The sequence below is a fragment of the Bufo bufo genome, chromosome 3 (assembly GCF_905171765.1).
Source record: "Bufo bufo chromosome 3, aBufBuf1.1, whole genome shotgun sequence".
Lineage (NCBI taxonomy): Eukaryota > Metazoa > Chordata > Amphibia > Anura > Bufonidae > Bufo > Bufo bufo.
In genome coordinates, this window is record NC_053391.1 from 469,478,020 (window position 1) to 469,498,584 (window position 20,565).

General features: G+C 41.0%; 1 protein-coding gene across 1 annotated transcript in view; it reads right to left on the minus strand.

The window, feature by feature from the left end:
- MYO16 (myosin XVI) overlaps positions 1-20,565 on the minus strand; it is a 441,642-nt gene that overhangs the window by 407,992 nt on the left and 13,085 nt on the right. The gene's annotated exons all lie outside the window — the stretch shown is intronic.

The following is a 20,565-nucleotide window of genomic DNA, read 5'->3' on the forward strand; positions in this document are numbered from 1 at the left end:
TACTACAGGGTTTCAAAACCATTGTTTGTCCTTCACAATATTGTTCATATACAAATTTTGCTGTCTGGTGAATTCAATCATAAAAACTGAACTATTCTGCCCCACCAGCTAAGTCATCTGTAATGCAAGGTGTTTGACCTACAACATGGCATAAGACGATTGCCTTACCAATGACTAGTCATAGGAAACCTTGTGGCAGCCACTATTGGATACAATTTAGGCTTCTTTCAAGTAAAGGTCCCTCTACACTGCCTTTAGTTGCTAAAATCAGGATTGGAGCCAGGGGTGTAGCTATAGGGGGTGCAGAGGTAGCAGTCGCTACCGGGCCCAGGAGCCTGAGGGGGCCCAAAGACCCATGTGCCGCATAAGAAACCACTGGTATTATAGAAAGCGCATGCTGGTCAAGTTACACCTCTGGCTGGAGGGAAGGGATTAGGTCAATAATTTGGCATGGGGTGGCGGTGTAATAAATTTTTTTGCCTTAGGCAGGATGAAGGCTATATGCTCCCCTGCCCCTTGCCAAAAAGCACTGAGGGAAGAGGGGCCCAAGCTGAAGTCTTACACCAGGGACCATGAACCTTTAGCTACGCCCCTGATTGGAGCCTACACTAAGATAAAGTATAATGAATGAGCTTTGGCTCACAGTCACTGACTGCATGAAAACGGCCTTATATGTAACATGTGTGGCCTGTTCTTAAGGGACATAATGACATAAATTCAATAATATATTTCTTTTATTTGAAACCTTCCATTTTTGAGTGTTTTATTATAGAAAATGGAAACCACGTGTTGAATCTGCATTTGAAACTGGCATTTGAATTTTAGCATTTTAAGGCCTCATGCACACGACCATTCCGCAAAAATGGTCACCATTCCACATTGTAGACATGCCTATTCTTGTCCGCAAAACGTACAAGAATAGGACATGCTATATTTTTTTGGCGGGGCCTAGGAACGGAGCAACGGATGCGGACAGCACACAGAGTGCTGTCCGCATCTTTTGTGGCCCCGTTGAAGTGAATGGGTCCGCACTCGAGCCGCAAAAACTGCGACTTGGATGCGGACCCGAACAACGGTCGTGTGCATGAGGCCTTACTTTGATTTTTTAAACTAGAACTAACATACATAATAGCGTGAATTATCTTGGTTCTTATTCATCATTCATAGGGACAATACGTCTGACATTATCACATTCATAAAAATAATTGCCTATATTGCTGTTGTCAGTGGTAGGCAATATAATTGAACTTTTAAGCAGGGCACGTGACTGAGGAAAAACTGCAGCGCCAGAGCAATAATTTAGCAGCTCATTAACTAAAATGCGGCCACCAACTGAGAGAAATAAATACACAATTGCACTTATGTCATCTCACTGCCCTTTAAATTCCCATTCCATAAACTTGGTAATATACAGAGTTGATTAGTGATCCAGTAAGAGCATTTTTTATTTAGTAGGCTGAGGTTGTTCATATTATGTTATAATTATTCAGACACATTAGTCTGCAATGAAGGTTTCCAATTCCAATATCTCTCATGTGGAGACGTAATTACCTCCATAGGATGGCTATGTCATTTAGATTCTTTTCCTCACGAACCCTGAATACACATGTGCACTTGACTTGACCTAGAATGCATGTCTTCTGTTTCTGGAGAGAGGAGTGAGCTGCTGCCAGACACCTCTGGTGGCTGCTTATCTCCCCTGTAAATAAAAGGATTGGGCATGTAGAAATCCAACTGTCGAATCTTTCTCACCCCTGTCATCTGCAATTAGGGATTGCCTACACACATTCATATAATGAACCTATACAGCACTCTTTCCTCAATAGATTTGCCAACAGGAAAAACAGACCTACCAGCAACCCTTTACCAGTAAAAAAGACGTCTAAGGCTACTTTCACACTAGTGGCATGTCGTAGTTTTATTCCGGCGCCTCGGAATATATTATTTTAGGATTATAGTCAATGGGGCCAGAGCGGACCTCCGGCAGCACGCATGCACTAGCGGCAGCACCCACCGGAACAAACTGGTGCTAGTGTGAAAGTAGCCTAAGGCTACTTTCACACTGGCGTTTTGGCTTTCCGTTGGCGAGATCCGTTCAGGGCTCTCACAAATGGTCTAAAACGGATCAGTTTTGCCCTAATGCATTCTGAATGGAAAAGGATCCGCTCAGAATGCATCAGTTTGCCTCCGTTCCGTCTCCATTCCGTCTGGAGGCGGACACCAAAACACTGCTTGCAGCGTTTAGGTGTCTGTCTGACGAAACTGAGACATACGGACACGCAATGTAAGTCAATGGGGACGGATCCGTTTTCTATGACACAATCTGGCACAATAGAAAACGGATCTGTCCTCCATTGACTTTCAATGGTGTTCAAGACGGATCCGTCTCGGCTACGTTACAGATAATACAAACGGATCCGTTCTGAACAGATGCAAACGTTTGTATTATCTGAACGGATTCGTCTGTGCAGATCCATGACGGATCCGCACCAAACGCGAGTGTGAAAGTAGCCTTACAAAGATGGGTTAGGAGAAGCAAGCAGGTGGTGTGATTAATAGAGGTGTGGTATGAACCACTAGTGGTAAGGGAGCTCCTTCTCCTGGTTGAGATATGTTGATACGTTTTGCTGAAAATTGCTGCATGTGTGTATATATACTGTACACAGCTATAGGGAACGTAGATATGACTGAGGGTGACCAAAGGGTCCTCCGCCACCTAAGACACTGGTATAATAAATGGCACCTTCTAGGCTGGGGGTCCTGTTACAGATTTTGCACTTGGGCCAAAGAGCTTGAAGTTACGTCTTCGCTCTCCATTCCTTTATTAGCTGCTTCACGATAATATTCAACTTTGCATTTGAAAAGCCTCATGTGGTCACTGGCAAGTAGTAGTTTAATCAGCTTTTTTTTTTTCCATAAAATTTAATATTTCAGCCAAAAGATAGCAACTGTTTTACCCTAGGCAACAAATGTTCCAGTAAATAAAGTAGGTTGAATCTTGATAACTTTAATTTCATTACTTGTTACAATTATAATAATGCAGCTGACCTCAATATAGAGCTCAGTAGGAGGCTACATTTAGTCACGGCAAAGTCACATTATCATTAACCTCTTAGCTAAATGAAAGAGAAGCTGTACATAAAACATGATCTCGAAGCTATGAACTGAGGAATGAATAAAAAACTTTAGCAGGAAAAGTGATGGCACGAATGAACAGTTTATTCCCAATCATTGCTAGCTATGCAGTAATCACCATCTCTATATGGGTATGAATAATCAGTACTACGATCATTCATCCCATGCAGGTTCATTGGTTGTCATCAACACATCCCTGATGTGCTCCTGACAAACTCCCATTTTTAGCTTATGCATAAAAGATTAGATCAAGTCACAAGCACAGGTCAATTATGAGGAACAAGCAATTCATACAAACGTTCTTCCTCAATAATTGTCCCAATCCTTTGCCCGAGTGAAATAATCATATTTGGACAATAAGAAATACATTTATTAACTAGTGGCCAACTGGCCAATACCACTTCATATATTATTTAGCTATTGCTAGGTTTACATCAGTCAAGTAAAACATACCGAATATTTTTTAAAGAAAAACTATTACCCTAATTGAAGGCAGCACAGAATAGAAGAAGCAAATGTGGCATCCTCTCCATTCATATTGGGCCACGTTCTTGAGATAGAAGGTTGGACCTACACCTTTTGGGCATTTATGGCATATCCACAGGATATGCCATAAATGTACAGCTGGGACAACTCCTTCAATAACTTTATGCAAAAGGCTGTTTAGATGCTACCTAAACTTATAGAGAAAGCGTGTGATTCTTGGTTCCCTAACACACATACAGTGATTTATACAGTAGCTTTCATGTACAAGTTTGTATTCCTTTAACCCCACCTTATTTTTTTGACCATGTCATCAATATCCACCATTTAAATAGCACCAACATAATCCTTGGCACTGTACTGAGGATTACATTTGTATGAAAAACTGTAAGGCTGTCTGTCACAATAAAATGTGAAATTGATAATATAAAATAAATAGGTTAGATATACCTTTAAAGGCTATAGACACCTATGGAACTATTTTTTTATTATTGCATTATACTCCTTTTGGGATACACAACTGCATTGAAAGTGAAAGCTGTAGAGGGAAAACTGTTGAAAATTATTAATAAAGCCCTATCAAAAAAAAAATTTTAGACCAAAATAGTACAATGCATTGACAAAAAACTGCCCCAAGGTGTTCTACACAGAAGTGTATCTGAATACTTAGCAGGGACATCTACAACATTTCCTCTTAAGAAGCATCTTAGCCATATATAGCCCACTTATAATATAACCAATGTGTTTTTATAGCTATTTTGGAGTCAACTCTGACAATTCCTAAATGCCTTGGTCTCAACTTGATTGTATTAGATGATACGGGTGAAATTTATCAAAATGGGTGCAAAGGAAAATTGACTTAGTTGGCCATAGCAACCAATCAGATTCCACCTTACATTCCCATGGAGCTGTGAAGAATGAAAGGTTTTCCTTTGCACCTTGCACCAGTGTTAATAAATCCCTCCATATATCTATATACAGTATCACAGTATATATATATATATATACACTGCGTGCAGAATTATTAGGCAAATGAGTATTTTGACCACATCATCCTCTTTATGCATGTTGTCTTACTCCAAGCTGTATAGGCTCGAAAGCCTACTACCAATTAAGCATATTAGGTGATGTGCATCTTTGTAATGAGAAGGGGTGTGGTCTAATGACATCAACACCCTATATCAGGTGTGCATAATTATTAGGCAACTTCCTTTCCTTTGGCAAAATGGGTCAAAAGAAGGACTTGACAGGCTCAGAAAAGTTAAAAATAGTGAGATATCTTGCAGAGGGATGCAGCACTCTTAAAATTGCAAAGCTTCTGAAGCGTGATCATCAAACAATCAAGCGTTTCATTCAAAATAGTCAACAGGGTCGCAAGAAGCGTGTGGAAAAACCAAGGCGCAAAATAACTGCCCATGAACTGAGAAAAGTCAAGCGTGCAGCTGCCAAGATGCCACCTGCCACCAGTTTGGCCATATTTCAGAGCTGCAACATCACTGGAGTGCCCAAAAGCACAAGGTGTGCAATACTCACAGACATGGCCAAGGTAAGAAAGGCTGAAAGACGACCACCACTGAACAAGACACACAAGCTGAAACGTCAAGACTGGGCCAAGAAATATCTCAAGACTGATTTTTCTAAGGTTTTATGGACTGATGAAATGAGAGTGAGTCTTGATGGGCCAGATGGATGGGCCCGTAGCTGGATTGGTAAAGGGCAGAGAGCTCCAGTCCGACTCAGACGCCAGCAAGGTGGAGGTGGAGTACTGGTTTGGGCTGGTATCATCAAAGATGAGCTTGTGGGGCCTTTTCGGGTTGAGGATGAAGTCAAGCTCAACTCCCAGTCCTACTGCCAGTTTCTGGAAGACACCTTCTTCAAGCAGTGGTACAGGAAGAATTCTGCATCCTTCAAGAAAAATATGATTTTCATGCAGGACAATGCTCCATCACACGCGTCCAAGTACTCCACAGCGTGGCTGGCAAGAAAGAGTATAAAAGAAGAAAATCTAATGACATGGCCTCCTTGTTCACCTGATCTGAACCCCATTGAGAACCTGTGGTCCATCATCAAATGTGAGATTTACAAGGAGGGAAAACAGTACACCTCTCTGAACAGTGTCTGGGAGGCTGTGGTTGCTGCTGCACGCAATGTTGATGGTGAACAGATCAAAACACTGACAGAATCCATGGATGGCAGGCTTTTGAGTGTCCTTGCAAAGAAAGGTGGCTATATTGGTCACTGATTTGTTTTTGTTTTGTTTTTGAATGTCAGAAATGTATATTTGTGAATGTTGAGATGTTATATTGGTTTCACTGGTAAAAATAAATAATTGAAATGGGTATATATTTGTTTTTTGTTAAGTTGTCTAATAATTATGCACAGTAATAGTCACCTGCACACACAGATATCCCCCTAAAATAGCTAAAACTAAAAACAAACTAAAAACTACTTCCAAAAATATTCAGCTTTGATATTAATGAGTTTTTTGGGTTCATTGAGAACATGGTTGTTGTTCAATAATAAAATTAATCCTCAAAAATACAACTTGCCTAATAATTCTGCACTCCCTGTATATATATATATAAAAAACTATATATATATATATATATATATATACACACACACACACAGTATGGCCTCTTTCACACGGCCGTTTTTTTTTTCCGTTTTGCGGGCCGTTTTTTGCGGGCCGTATACGGTCCGTATACGGAACCATTCATTTCAATGGTTCCGCAAAAAAAACTGAATGTGTTCCGTATGCATTCCGTTTCCGTATTTCCGTTTTTCCGTTCCGTTTAAAGATAGAACATGTCCTATATTTGGCCGCAAATCACGTTCCGTTGCTCCATTAAAGTCTATGGGTCTCCAAAAAAATTGAATGCATCCGTATGTCTTCCGTATCCGTTCCGTTTTTTGCGGAACCATCTATTGAAAATGTTATGCCCAGCCCAATTTTTTCTATGAAATTACTGTATACTGTATTTGCCATACGGAAAAACGGAACGGAAACGGAAACACAACGGAAGCAAAAAACGGAACAACGGATCCGTTTAAAACGGACCGCAAAACACTGAAAAAGACATACGGTCGTGTGAAAGAGGCCTATAGCAGTATATATATATATATATATATATATATATATATACACACACACACACACACACACACAGTATAACAGTACATATATATATATATATATATACACACACACACAGTATATATATATATATATATATATATTTAAAGAGGACCTGTCACTATGAAATTAGTGCAATCTGCAGGCAGCATATTATAGAGCAGGAGGGGCTGAGCAGATTGATGTGTAGTTTTATGGGAAAAGATTCAGTAAAACTTGTTACTATACATAAAAATTTACAGTACGTCAATGCTTTTCTGAGCTGTAGACAGGGCTATCTTGAGCTCAGAAAAAGCTGAGATTTAAATGCATAAAATTAAAAGTTTCATTGAATGTTTTCCCATAAAACTACACATCAATCTGCTCAGCTTATTCTGCCCTATAACATGCTGCCTTGCATTTCATGGTGGCAGGTTCTCTTTAATTCCAGGTTGCAATGGAACAAAACTAGGGGGGAGTAGTGTTGAATGCATGTATACATGTACTTTCATAAGCCACCATACAGGAAAAGAAACAAAATGAATTACTAAAACAGACATGTTGGGAGAAGTGGCAGGTTCTCTTTAATTCCAAGCTGCAATGGAGTAAAACTTGGGGGGTGGGAGGATAATGGTAAATATATGTACTTTCACAAGTCACCATACATGAGAAGAAAGGTATCAGTTACTAAACCAGACATGTTGGGAGAGGTGACAGGTTCTCTTTAAGGACAACTTAAATTCACAATGCATAATCTGTTCCACCACAGGTTCATTAAGGCAATATCTGGGAGAAGAGAGGGACTAATAAAGTCTGGTTCGTGCAGCGTTTCATGCAATGTGAATATGTCAATTTACTTTCCAAAAAATATTATAGTCCTAAAATTTTAGACCATGATCAAATTTCGGGTGATTGACATTTGCTTTTAATACCATAGTTAGATAAGGAAGCCACTGTAATTTGGCATGTCCAATCCAAAGTAGAACCACTAGTATCTACTTGAACTAGTATATGAAGAAATGCAAATAGGCAAACGTCTCCGCTTAGCTTAATATTTGCTTACCTTCCATGAAGTTTTTGTGCAGCAAACACTTCCAGACACATTTGCCATTCAACACTATCCATTAGCTACACTGTATGAAGCTTCACGGCCTTGAGGCTAAGCAATTACCGATATCAGATGTGCACTCACTGGGAAAAACTGCTTTGAGTTAAAGAAGAAGAAAACCAATTCCAAGCACATAGAGGCATTCTACAGAGGCATGACATTGATAAAGATATCTCTTGTGTCATGTCGCAGTCTGCTACTCAGAAATCCCACTGTTAACCAGTGAGCTTCATCACCTCCTGTTTTTATCTAATCCCTTCCGAAAGCCTTAATAAATAAGTTTACTTAAAAAAACACCAGCAATATATAAAGTGCTGCTGTATATAATCAGGCCATAGGAAATGTCAGACAGCTGTCTACAGTATATGAAGTGGTTAAGTCAGAAATCCCGCAAAGAATGGCTTCTGTTTGCTCTTTGCCCAGGTTTAAGACACCATAGCAATTCAATTATATTGATAAAGAGACACTCCTATCAGAAAGGAGTATTTTATTTAAACTCAAGATTCATAGAAAGCAATAATATTAGAATTTCTGGCTGTGTTCCTTTTGTATTTTTTTGCAGTACTATGCTATTGAAAGTTAAAGAGCATCTGTCAGCAGGATCAACCCTGTTAAACCAGGCACAGTGTCTTGTAGAACTAGCTCAGCTGAATGTAATGATGTCTTCCACTTATCAATCTGTACTTTTAATCCATAAGCAAATGAGCAGTTAAGTGCACAAAGGGTGGGCCCAGGGGAGTATTTATTATTAGGCACCTAAAGGCATGGGCCCAGAGCAGAGCCCAGTACAGGAAGCTGTACTAGCAAAACGTTTTTTTTTTCCCAATTTCCCCCTACTACCTTTGCGAACAGGGTTTGGGGTAGCTGTGGTGCTCTGACCAGGACTTGTTCTGTATCTACTATGGTTGTGTCTAAACTCCATACCTGAAGGACCTGTGATGATGTCACCATGTGATCAGTGTAGGAGGAGGCAGAGCTCAGCAGTGGAGAGGAAAAGTCATTGGGAAGGACCTGTGGTGACGTTATGCGATGGATTCAATGTGAGAAGTTCTCTCCTCTTATACCCCTTCCCTAGATGGAGGGAGTGCAGTTATTTTCCTGGGACTGTATGTTAGAAGGGTTGAAGGGAGGGGAGGGATATTATTTACATGGGACTGAATGTTGCAGGGAGTTGAAGGGAGTGGAGTATTTATATGGGACTGTATGTTGGGGGGGGCTGGAAGGAACAGATTGATCTATTGGTAGAATGTTGCACTCGTGTCCTGTTATTCGTGTGCTCTAGTTGTGGGGTCCCAACCCCATACAGAACAATAAATAAAATAAACCTAGGCACTCCTTGAGATTTGTTTAAAGTATTGTGCTGTGTACATGTGACATTTTGGCCCTACTAGGGCCTACCTTTTTCAAACACTAGTTGCCATGGGAAGAAAAAGAATAATAGTGATTTGAGGAAGGTGAATTCACACCATGTAGTAGGAACAGAATGATGTTATTTACATGGGACACTATATTGAAGGAGGCTGAGGAGGAAGTTATTTTATTACCATGTAACTGTATGTTCGAGGCGCTGAAGGGATGGGAGCAATGTTATTTACATGGGACTGTATGTTGGAGGGGCTGAAGGGAGGAGAACAATGTTAATTAGGCTATATGCACACGAACGTGAAAGTGAGACAGTTCCTCCTGCCTCCAGTGAAGAGCGAGTGTCCACGTGCATGCAATTGGTTCAGGTGAGTATTTATTTTTGGCAGCAGTTCAAAAAATGCTGGGGGACATGATCTGCAACATTATTAATGCTGGGGGCCACTATGGGGAATATCATTTATGTTGGGTCCTTTGTGGGGCATTATTTACAATGGGGCCCACTATGGTGGGCATTATGTATGCTGCAGCGGTTGAGATAAGCAAATAAAATTCATTCTTTTTTAAAGGTCGTTAAAATGGGATGCAAAATGGCTGTTTAAAACGTCCAGAAGGCCAGGAAAAGGATGCACAAATGGTTGAAAAATGGCCTTGAAGAACTGACAGTGTGTCTGTTTTTAACAGCCTTTTTTGACATCCATGTGCATGTAGCCTTATATGTATGGGACTGTATATTGGAGGTGGTCGGGGGATAGAGTAATATTATTTACTCGAGACTGTGTGTTTGAGGCAGCTGGGGGAGGGAGTGATATTATTTACGTGGGTCTGTGTGTTGGAGGAGGCTGAAAGGAGGAAATTATGTTATTTACATGAGACTGCATGTTGGAGGGAGCTGAAAGGAGTAGGGTGATGTAATTTACATGGGACTGTATGTTGGAGGGGACTGAAGGCAGGGAAGTGATGTTATTTACATGGGACTGTATATTGGAGGGGCTGAAGGGAGGGGAGCAATATCATTTACATGGGACTGTATGTTATTATTATTGGGGACAATATGAAGGGCTCTTCTGCTGATAGAGGAATTGTTTGGGAGCATAATCACTATTGGGGGTACTGAAGATGGCACTATTATTAATAGGGGCACCCTGGGAGGAAATTACTATTGGTGGAACTTTGAGGTGCATTATTACTATGGGGGGATTATCGGTATGGCACTGTTATTTCTTCAGTATAGTATTTGGGAGCATTAGGAAGCACAATATTGAGGGTAGCAGCAGGATCACAATGTTAGGACACCAGGAGGAGGAGAATGATGAGGAATCTAAGCTGTCTGTGTTGCAAACTCTGCAGGGATGAGACATGGGTAAAAGAAGTTTTCATGGAGCTCTGGCCGAAAGGAGAAGATGAAGAAAGAGAATGCTTGTATCAGAGGAGGAGGCATCACTAAATGTAAGAGGTATTTATGTAATATCCATCTAAATATGTCTCTAGCAGTAGGCTGGAGTTGGATTAAGAATTTTGCACGGGAAGGATGGGAGCCATTTAAATTTTACCTCAGCCAGCGGAAAAGCTTGAATCAGTCCTGGATGCAGCGTCAACAAGGCGGAGGAGAGGGAAGAGCGATTCTCCTTCTCCTCTGCTCTGTGGTGATTTTCAGTCAAACTTGCATGTGTATAGGGGAGTTCAGATGGATGTCTGATGGCCTGAAAGCATTTGGCCGCCAGTTAACTAAATTGTATGGATAGGGGGCACTAAAGTGCCTAGGGCATCATGAACTCTAAACACTGCCTGGGTGGGCCCAAGTCACTCTATGCACTCTTGCCCCTTTTGCTTCCGGTCCCAGCCCCTCCCTTTCCTTGACGATTGACAGGGCCAAGTTCCTTCATAGTCTTTTTGCTCGGCCCTGTCAGTCAAGAAATAGAGAGAGGCTCACATAGGAGGCAGGAGGCGCAAGGGTACACATATTGGCTTGGACCTGCCCTTGGTACGCTTTACTACTCACTTGCATATGGATTTAAAGTACTTTTTCTCCAGAATGAAGCAACCAATTTGCAAAAAAAGGTATGGTTTTGATCAGCAGGGTGAGCATTATGACTGGCTTAAATACAAAATATTGTCCTTTATCCCTAGGTAATCCATTGTCAGTTCACTGTTGCTGTGAGGGGAAGATGTTATCTGCTGGCTAATCTTCATAGTAATGATAGGCATAGAAGTAGGATAACAATTTGACAGGTCTTTTGTTCTTTTGATAGACCTAGATAAAGTTGCCCATAGAAGACCATTGCATTGATTAGTGTAAAGTGTGATGCTCTAATTAAGTCACAACAGGGAGGCTCACTCTGGTCGCAGTGAATGGTCTGACTGAAAAGGTTAAATTAGAGTGTTTGTCTTGCTAAAATGAGCCTAAACAGTAAGTAGAATACATGGAATGACATATATATATATATCTATATATATATTTTCATTGTGGGAACTCGCTCTGGTAGACAGGATTAGTGGACACAGTATAGAGGCAACACCAAACAGTTCAGTTTTATTTCCACTTTAGGCAAGTGACAAAACAAGCAGTCATATTCAAACAAAAAGTCACCTTGCGGTGTTGGTGGCAATTCACACCATGCGGCAATTCTGCCTCAAAGAGTCCTTGCTGATAGCAGCACCAACCTGTTTTCACGCCAAACAGGTAGCAAGCCTTCATCCAGACACAAGGCTCCCAGATCCCAACACAGAGACATGGCTGGCAAAACCCGGACCGGCATTTAAAGTCCGGTCCGGTATTTTACCTCACCTGGCTGTAAATCAGCCCGGCAGCACATGCTGGGAGGAAAATACCTGTTTTCCCAGACCAAACCTCTCACTGTGTCACAATATATATATGTATATATCACCAGAAAACCAATTTTTCATTTAAAAAAATACATAGAATATTCAAATATAGGTGATAATATATGATATTTGATATATGGAAGTGCCCACTTAAGGCATTAGGCTCCATCATGATGTGATGGTAATTCATGGATGTGATGTTAAGCAAGCAAAATCAAACCTGTTGTCTGGAATTAAGAAACCATTTAATGCATTCATATTGGACATTTGTTGGGAGAGTTGCCCAAAATAATCAGCAACTGATGTTTCCTTGACTACGGAAACCATTTGGCAAGCTGAAACTTCTAAATATGACGGCTAAATACTATAAATTTTGACAAGACATTCAGTGTGAATTTATATTATTTTGCAGACATTGTAGAAGCACAGTTCATACTCATATTTTTAGCAGTTACATGGCTTTATAATCAGCATTTAGATGGCTTCCAGTATCTAGTGATGAGTGGCATAAGCAATATTCTAATTCTCGATATTTAGCAAATTTTTTGGCGAATATTCACCATAACTTCGCAAATTCAAGAATTCGTGATCTCCAGTCATTATTTACTTGATTGCAAAAATCGGCAATGTTAAATATTTGCGATCAACACTAAGGGGTAGGCAACTTTCCTATTGGTTGCTAGGGATGTTGCTAAGTGCCGATATTCGCGATAAATGCGCGATAAATTCACGATTAGAATATTCATGCTCAACAACATTTGCGAATACGAATGTATAGCACTATATTATAAATATTCACAAATTCTCAAAGTCGCGATATTCGTGATTAAAATTAGCGATTTGAATATTTGCGCTCAACACTACTAGTATCATAAGTTCCTGTTTTTACACTGAATGCAGTTTATCTCATAGGTTTATGTATAGTATTATATGGACATACTTTCCCATGACTAAATAACATCTGCTAAAAATTAGCAAAATCAAAAAAATAGTAGTTCTCATTTTACATAATCAATAATAGATTAGCGTTTTGTAGTACCAATACCATGCACATGGGCGCCATATGGGCCAGACTCTTCCTCTGTATGCAGATACAGTATTTGGGACATCTTCTCCCTTAGGCCTCATGCACACGACCTTTGTTTGGGTCCGCATCGGATGCGGACCTATTCACTTCAATGGGGCCACAAAAGATGCTGTCTGCGTCCGTTGCTGTCCGCATCCGTTGCTGTCGGCATCCGTTGCTCCGTTCCGAGGCCCCGCAAAAAAAATATAGCATGTCCTATTCTTGTCCGTTTTGCGGACAAGAATAGGCATTTCTACAATGGGCCGCCCGTTCCGTAAATTGCGGAAGGCACATAGGGGACTTCCGTTTTTTTGCAAAACCGCGGTTTGCGGACCACAAAAAAACGGAACAGTCGTGTGCATGAGGCATAAGAAGCATTATCAATAACCGTGGGCAGAAACATGTCCGGAACTCCTTTTTTGTCCTCGCATGGAGTTGGTAAATCTGAAGTCCATTTATTGGGATATTTAGGCTAGGGGGGCTTTCCAGGATTTTAATATTAATGGCCTGTCCTGTTTACAGGGGTCTGACACCCTTTTACCCCACTGATTAGCTGTTTCAGAGTAGCTCCAGTGCTGGATGTTGGCACATGAACGACACAGTTCCATCCATTATGTAGTGGATAGAGGTAGTTAATGCAATGCTGTCCCCACTGACCTGAATGGGAGCGGTGCTGCAGTTAGCAGCTCCATCCACTACACAAAGGATGGAGCTGTGTAGTTCTGGCACTAGAGCTACTTTGAAAGGCTGTACAAGGACCTCAGAGGTGGTATCGTTTTCTTATGCCAACAAGAAAATGGATATAACAATAGATGAATAAACAGACCACAGACACTAGTTAAGTTTACAGGAAGACTTTTTACACAGTATTGCTAATAAGCCTTCTAGAATTAAATACAATTTTATGATTCTGTTTCTGCAATTTTAGACCTAGAAGTAGTAGTAAGAGATGGGAGTTCTCGTCAAACTCAAAGTGACAGGTGGCCATACCCTTTTTTGTCCCCTGGCCACCTTTTCCAGCCAGTCCTATTCAGGCTGCGACTCAATTAAGTTTTAAAAATAGCTTGACTTTCTGCGACCTTCACAGACATGACCGGACACGTACCTATCTATATTCTAATATCTATCTACGCCCTTTTTTTTGTCCGCGGAGTCCATTTTGTGAAATACGGACAGCCCATTTTGTGAAGCGCGTCAAGGTATGTCCGAGCATGTTGAATGCATGTTCGGACATGTCCTAAGACGCTATTTAAGAGCGACAGCCGCAGATCCCAACTTTCCAGGGCGTCAATTCCGACTTTTGTTTTTTACCAGATGTTCTTGGGATACCTCCAAGAACTTCTCCGAGCGCAACACCTTGTCTTTCTTCTTTCTTACTTTAGCAGTGGCGGATTTTAAGTACCCAGTTTTCCCGAGTATGGATGCTTTACAGCTCCAACAGGTTAAATCCACTTACTAACGCCGTATAGCTGAATAAATGTTATTGACATATAGCAACTACATATTACTAAAAACATATATTGAATAAAAATTACAGCCATCTATATTAGACTGAATGGGATTTTGATTTGTTTCATTAAAGTACGACCTTCACAAGTCTTGGGACATCTCTTATAAGATCTCAAAAGGCCGCGGCTATTGCCAGAAGACTGTATAAACAGACCACTCCACGCTGTTTGTACACTTGTTACGATTTGTCAAACCCTCAAAGAGCCAGAATAACACAGTTAAATCAAGCTACTTCATATCTATCTATCTATCTATCTATCTACACAGCTATCATCTATTAACTGTCTATACAGCTAACTATCTTTCAAAAATATACAAATATAAAAATATAAATAAAACTATAAATCTACCAGAGCATAGGAAATTATGTTTAATAAAAAAAATCTAAGGCGTACGTGATTTAAGCAAAATGTCTTTATTTACGACGCATCATGGTACATTTTTTCAATAACTCAGTACAGGGTAGACACGTTTGTGCATGCTTACAGCAATGTATACATAATTGTTTCATGCTCTTTGTTACAAAGGAGCGTACAACACGGTAATTTTTTCTTAAATCACTCGTAAATATTTTTAATACATCTTCAAAAGACATTCCTTTAGCGATTCAATGTAAGATATAGATGCAGTAATGTCCGCAGACCGAACTAGCGATGCCCTGTATTTGTCTGTTTTGATATCTTATAGTCTTAGAATTTTTAGATAAAAATTTCAGAAATTCTCCAGGAAATAATTCATTTGCGGGTGATAATCCATAACTATAAAAAAAAATAGATACGTCATTCGGATATAATATAATTAAAATCCAATGCTTTCCCCGCTGATTCGAATTGTCCGTATTAGGTTTTAGACCGGCGGTCTATATTGCAATCAAGCTTTTAAAATCCTAATAAATTCCTATTAAAATCCTATAAAAACCCTATCAAGTTGTTAAAATCCTAATAAAATCCTAATATAATCCTAATAAATTCCTATTAAAAGCCTAATAAATTCCTATTAAATGCCTATAAATCCTATCAAGCTATTAAAATCCTAATAAAATCATACTCTGTCACAGACGCAGCAGCTGCGGCAGAAACTCTGCAGAAGCCGTCATATTCGTAAGTAGAGATGCGGTTTTCTGCATTTCCGGGTTATTTGGGTCTTTGATGACCCGATAATCCGGAAAGGACGGTGATCTGTAGTGTGATTATACACCACCAATCACCGTCCTGCGATCCTGTAAGGTGGCGATCACGTCATCTCTCAGGATCGCCTGCGATTAGTCCCCATGCGGCATGTGGGCGGAGCACGGCAAGTTTGAATCTCCGCCGCTGCTCTCCTCCCTCATTCCGGTCCGTGGAGCAGGGAGAGCAGCAGGAGATCACGCTGCGCACCATCTTGTGAGTTTTTGGTGCCATCAGACACCTTAGGAGGCAGGGACAGGCAGGGGCAGGCAGGTAGTAGGAGGTGTAGGCAGGGGTAGTTAGGGCAAGTTTAGGGTTAGATTAGGTATAAAAAGTTAGCTGTGTGACCCAGGGCCCCCCCCCGCCCCCCCAGGGGTGCTGCAGCTTGACCCCCCCACCCCACACACACACTTTTTGGGGGTGCAATTTATTATTTTCTTTACATGCGCTATCTGTGGCCGGCACTCTTTGCGTCTGGCCACTGTTAGCGCATTGCCCACCCTGCCCCACAGCGCATTTGTATTTTTTTTTCTTTTTTACCCTTTTTTTTAAACTTTTTTTAGTTAGGGATCTTTTTTTTTTTTTTTTTTTTATAGCTATAGGGTAAGTGCGTGAACACCCGTGCCCCACACACACACAACTAATAAAGATTTACACACACGCAGACACACACTCCCCTATGGCCCGCCGGACGTTCTCAGCCGAGGAGGCATACGCCCTCCTTGCCTCCGAGTCCGAGAGCCCCAGTGAGAATGAGGATGACCCCACGTTCCTGTTGTCATCCGCATCCTCCTCATCATCAAGCGATGATGAGCCCCCAAGGTGGCGGATCGAGGGGACCCCCATGCTATGGGCCCTGTGGCCCAGCCTAGTACGAGCAGCTCTGGGGCTCGTACTAGTTTTCCGGCCCACCAGGTCAGTCCACCTGAGCCCCCTGCAGGTGGACTTGTCTGGTGTACCCCAGAGAACTTTGAGCCCCCAATTCCTGATTTTGTTTGTGAATCAGGAATCCAGATTTACACAGTGGTCTTCACTGAATACGACTTTTTCAGTCTTTTTTTCAGTGAGAAACTGGTAAATCTGATGGTGGAGCAGACGAACCTGTACGCCCAACAGTTCGTCGCTCAACACCCGGGCTCGTCTTTGGCTAGGCCCGGTGGCTGGACCCCGGTCAGTGCAGCCGAGATGAGGACATTTTGGGGCCTCGTGCTGCATATGGGCCTAGTCAAAAATCCCAGTGTCAGGCTGTACTGGAGTGGGGACGTCCTCTACCAGACCCCACTCTACAGTATGGCCATGACACGTTCCCGATTTGAGGCCATCCGGAAATGCCTGCATTATGCAGATAATGCAGCATGTCCCCCCCAAGGTGATCCTGCCTATGACCGTCTGTATAAGATACAGCCGGTCATCGATCACTTTGGGGCCAAATTCATGGAGGCCTATGTACCTGGAAGGGAGGTCGCGGTTGATGAGTCTCTCATTGCATTCAAGGGGAGACTCATTTTTTGCCAGTATGTTCCCTCAAAGCGGGCAAGGTATGGCGTGAAGCTGTACAAACTTTGTGAGAGTACCTCAGGGTACACTTACAAGTTTCGTGTGTACGAGCGGCGAGATTCTGTATTCAACCCCCAGAATGCCCCCCCACTCTGGGTGTTAGCGGGAAACTTGTGTGGGACCTTATGCACCCACTGCTAGATAAGGGTTACCACCTATACGTGGATAACTTTTATACTAGTATCCCCTTGTTCCAGTCCCTCGCCGCCAGATCCACGTTCGCTTGTGGGACCGTGCAGACACTACCACCACCATGCTTCACTGATGAGGTGGTATGCTTAGGATCATGAGTAGTTCCTTTCCTTCTCCATACTCTTCTCTTCCCATCACTCTGGTACAAGTTGATCTTGGTCTCATCTGTCCATAGGATGTTGTTCCAGAAGTGTGAAGGCTTTTTAGATGTCATTTGGCAAACTCTAATCTGGTCTTCCTGTTTTTGAGGCTCACTAATGGTTTACATCTTGTGGTGAACCCTCTGTATTCACTCTGTTGAAGTCTTCTCTTGATTGTTGACTTTGACACACATACACCTCCCTCCTGGAGAGTGTTCTTGATCTGACCAACTGTTGTGAAGGGTGTTTTCTTCACCAGGGAAAGAATTCTTCGGTCATCCACCACAGTTGTTTTCCGTGGTCTTCCGGGTCATTTGGTGTTGCTGAGCTCACCGGTGCGTTCCTTCATTTTAAGAATGTTCCAAACAGTTGTTTTGGCCACGCCTAATGTTTTTGCTATCTCTCTGATGGGTTTGTTTTGTTTTTTCAGCCTAATGATGGCTTGCTTCACTAATAGTGACAGCGCTTTGGATCTCATCTTGAGAATTGACAGCAACAGATTCCAAATGCAAATAGCACGCTTGAAATGAACTCTGGACCTATTATCTGCTCATTGTAATTGGGATAATGAGGGAATAACACACACCTGGCCATGGAACAGCTGAGAAGCCACTTGTCCCATTACTTTTGGTCCCTTAACAAGTGGGAGGCACATATGCAAACTGTTGCAATTGCTACACTGTTCACCTGATTTGGATGTAAATACCCTCAAATTAAAGCTGACAGTCTGCAGTTAAAGCACATCTTGTTTGTTTCAATTCAATTCCATTGTGGTGGTGTATAGAGCCAAAAATGTTAGGATTGTGTCAATGTCCCAATATTTATGGACCTGACTGTATTTATTCAGCCAAAGTTAATACTGAATGGCTTAGATCTAAAGATAACGTTGACCAGAAACAAAGACACTTTCTGTCTTATGTCTGCCGAGGCGATCCATTTTAAAGTCCAAATACTGCACGCTTCATTGTTTGTCAAAAGAGTTCAAGTATCGCCCGCTGTGAGAATCAGACAAAGTCGCGCTCTGTTAACCACTAACGCAAAGTACTCGGTCGAATGCGCGTTGCTTAAAGTATATAGCGCTCCCGCCGGTACTCGCATATCTAACCACGAAAATATTTTTTTCTGGGAAACATCCCAAAAATTGTAATACTAGCCTTTGTGGACAACAAATCATTTTCAGGGAATTACCCAAAAAATCCTTTGTGCTTCAATCACTATAATGTGAATTATGCCGGCTTATATTTGGACGGACAACAGATACCTACAAAAACGTTTCAGCCTAATTTTCAAGACAAATCGTCCGTTCGTGAATATATGTCGCTTGTACACATTTCGGGGAAGCAAAAGGCTGACGCTTTATACGTGGATCGGTCAGAATTTTTGAATGGTTACACTTGTTCGCTTTTGATTTATCACTGGATCAAGAACCCGGCGGCCATTTCTCTCTGGTAAAAACCGGAAATATCAGAGCTGAAATTAGATTTGCTGAGCCGGTGCTAAACAATATGATTCTATAGTCCATCCATGAAATTATTATTGAAATAAACAATAGAAGGTAGGTTTTATATGATTTTCAATAAGATGAATAATTATGAAATTACCTGCGTTATCAAAGCCGACTTTCACGCCCGACGCATATTTAAAGGTGTATTTCCGTGTGATATATTACCGGAAAATAAAATCATCAACCGTCCAGCTGACTATATTGTAAATACGTATCTGCGGGGAAAGCATTGGATTTTAATTATATTATATCCGAATGACGTATCAATTTTTTTTTTATAGTTATGGATTATTGCCTGCGAATGAAATATTTCCTGGCGAATTTATGAAATTTTTATCAAAAAATGTTAAGACTATAAGATATCGAAATAGACAAATACAGGACATCGCTAGTTCGGTCTGCAGACATTACTGCATCTATATCTTACATTGTATCGCTAAAGGAATGTCTTTTGAAAATGTATTAAAAATATTTACGAGTGATTTTAGAAAAAATGACCGTGTTGTACGCTCCTTTCTAACAAAGCGCATTAAACAATTATGTATACGTTGCTGTAATTACGTACAAACGTGTCTACCCTACTGTGTTGTTGAAAAAATGTACCGTGATGCGTCATAAATAAAGACATTTTGCATAAATCATGTACGCCTTCAATTTTTATTAAACATAATTATGTAACAAAGAAAATTTCCTATGGTCTGGTAGATTTATAGTTTTATTTATTTTTTATATTTATATTTGTATATTTTTGAAACATAGCTCTATAGACAGTTAATAGATGAAGTAGCTAGATTTAACTGTGTTATTCTGGCTCTTTGAGGATTTTTTGACAAATCGAAACAAGTGTACAAACAGCGTGGAGTGGTCTGTTCATACAGTCTTCTGGCTATAGCTGCGGCCTTTTGAGATCTTATAAGAGAAGTCCCAGGACTTGTGAAGGGAGTACTTTAATTAAACAAATCAAAATCCCATTCAGTCTAATATAGCTGGCTGCAATTTTTATTCAATATACTGTAAGTTGTTAGAAATATGTAGTTGATATTTGTCGATAATACACTGTTCAAAAAAATAAAGGGAACACTTAAACAACACAATGTAACTCCAAGTCAATCACACTTCTGTGAAATCAAACTGTCCACTTAGGAAGCAACACTGAGTGACAATCAATTTCACATGCTGTTGTGAAAATGGGATAGACAACAGGTGGAAATTATAGGCAATTAGAAAGACACCCCCAATAAAGAAGTGGTTCTGCAGGTGGTGATCACAGACCACTTTTCAGTTCCTATGCTTCCTGGCTGATGTTTTGGTCACTTTTGAATGCTGGCGGTGCTTTCACTCTAGTGGTAGCATGAGACGGAGTCTACAACCCACACAAGTGGCTCAGGTAGTGCAGCTTATC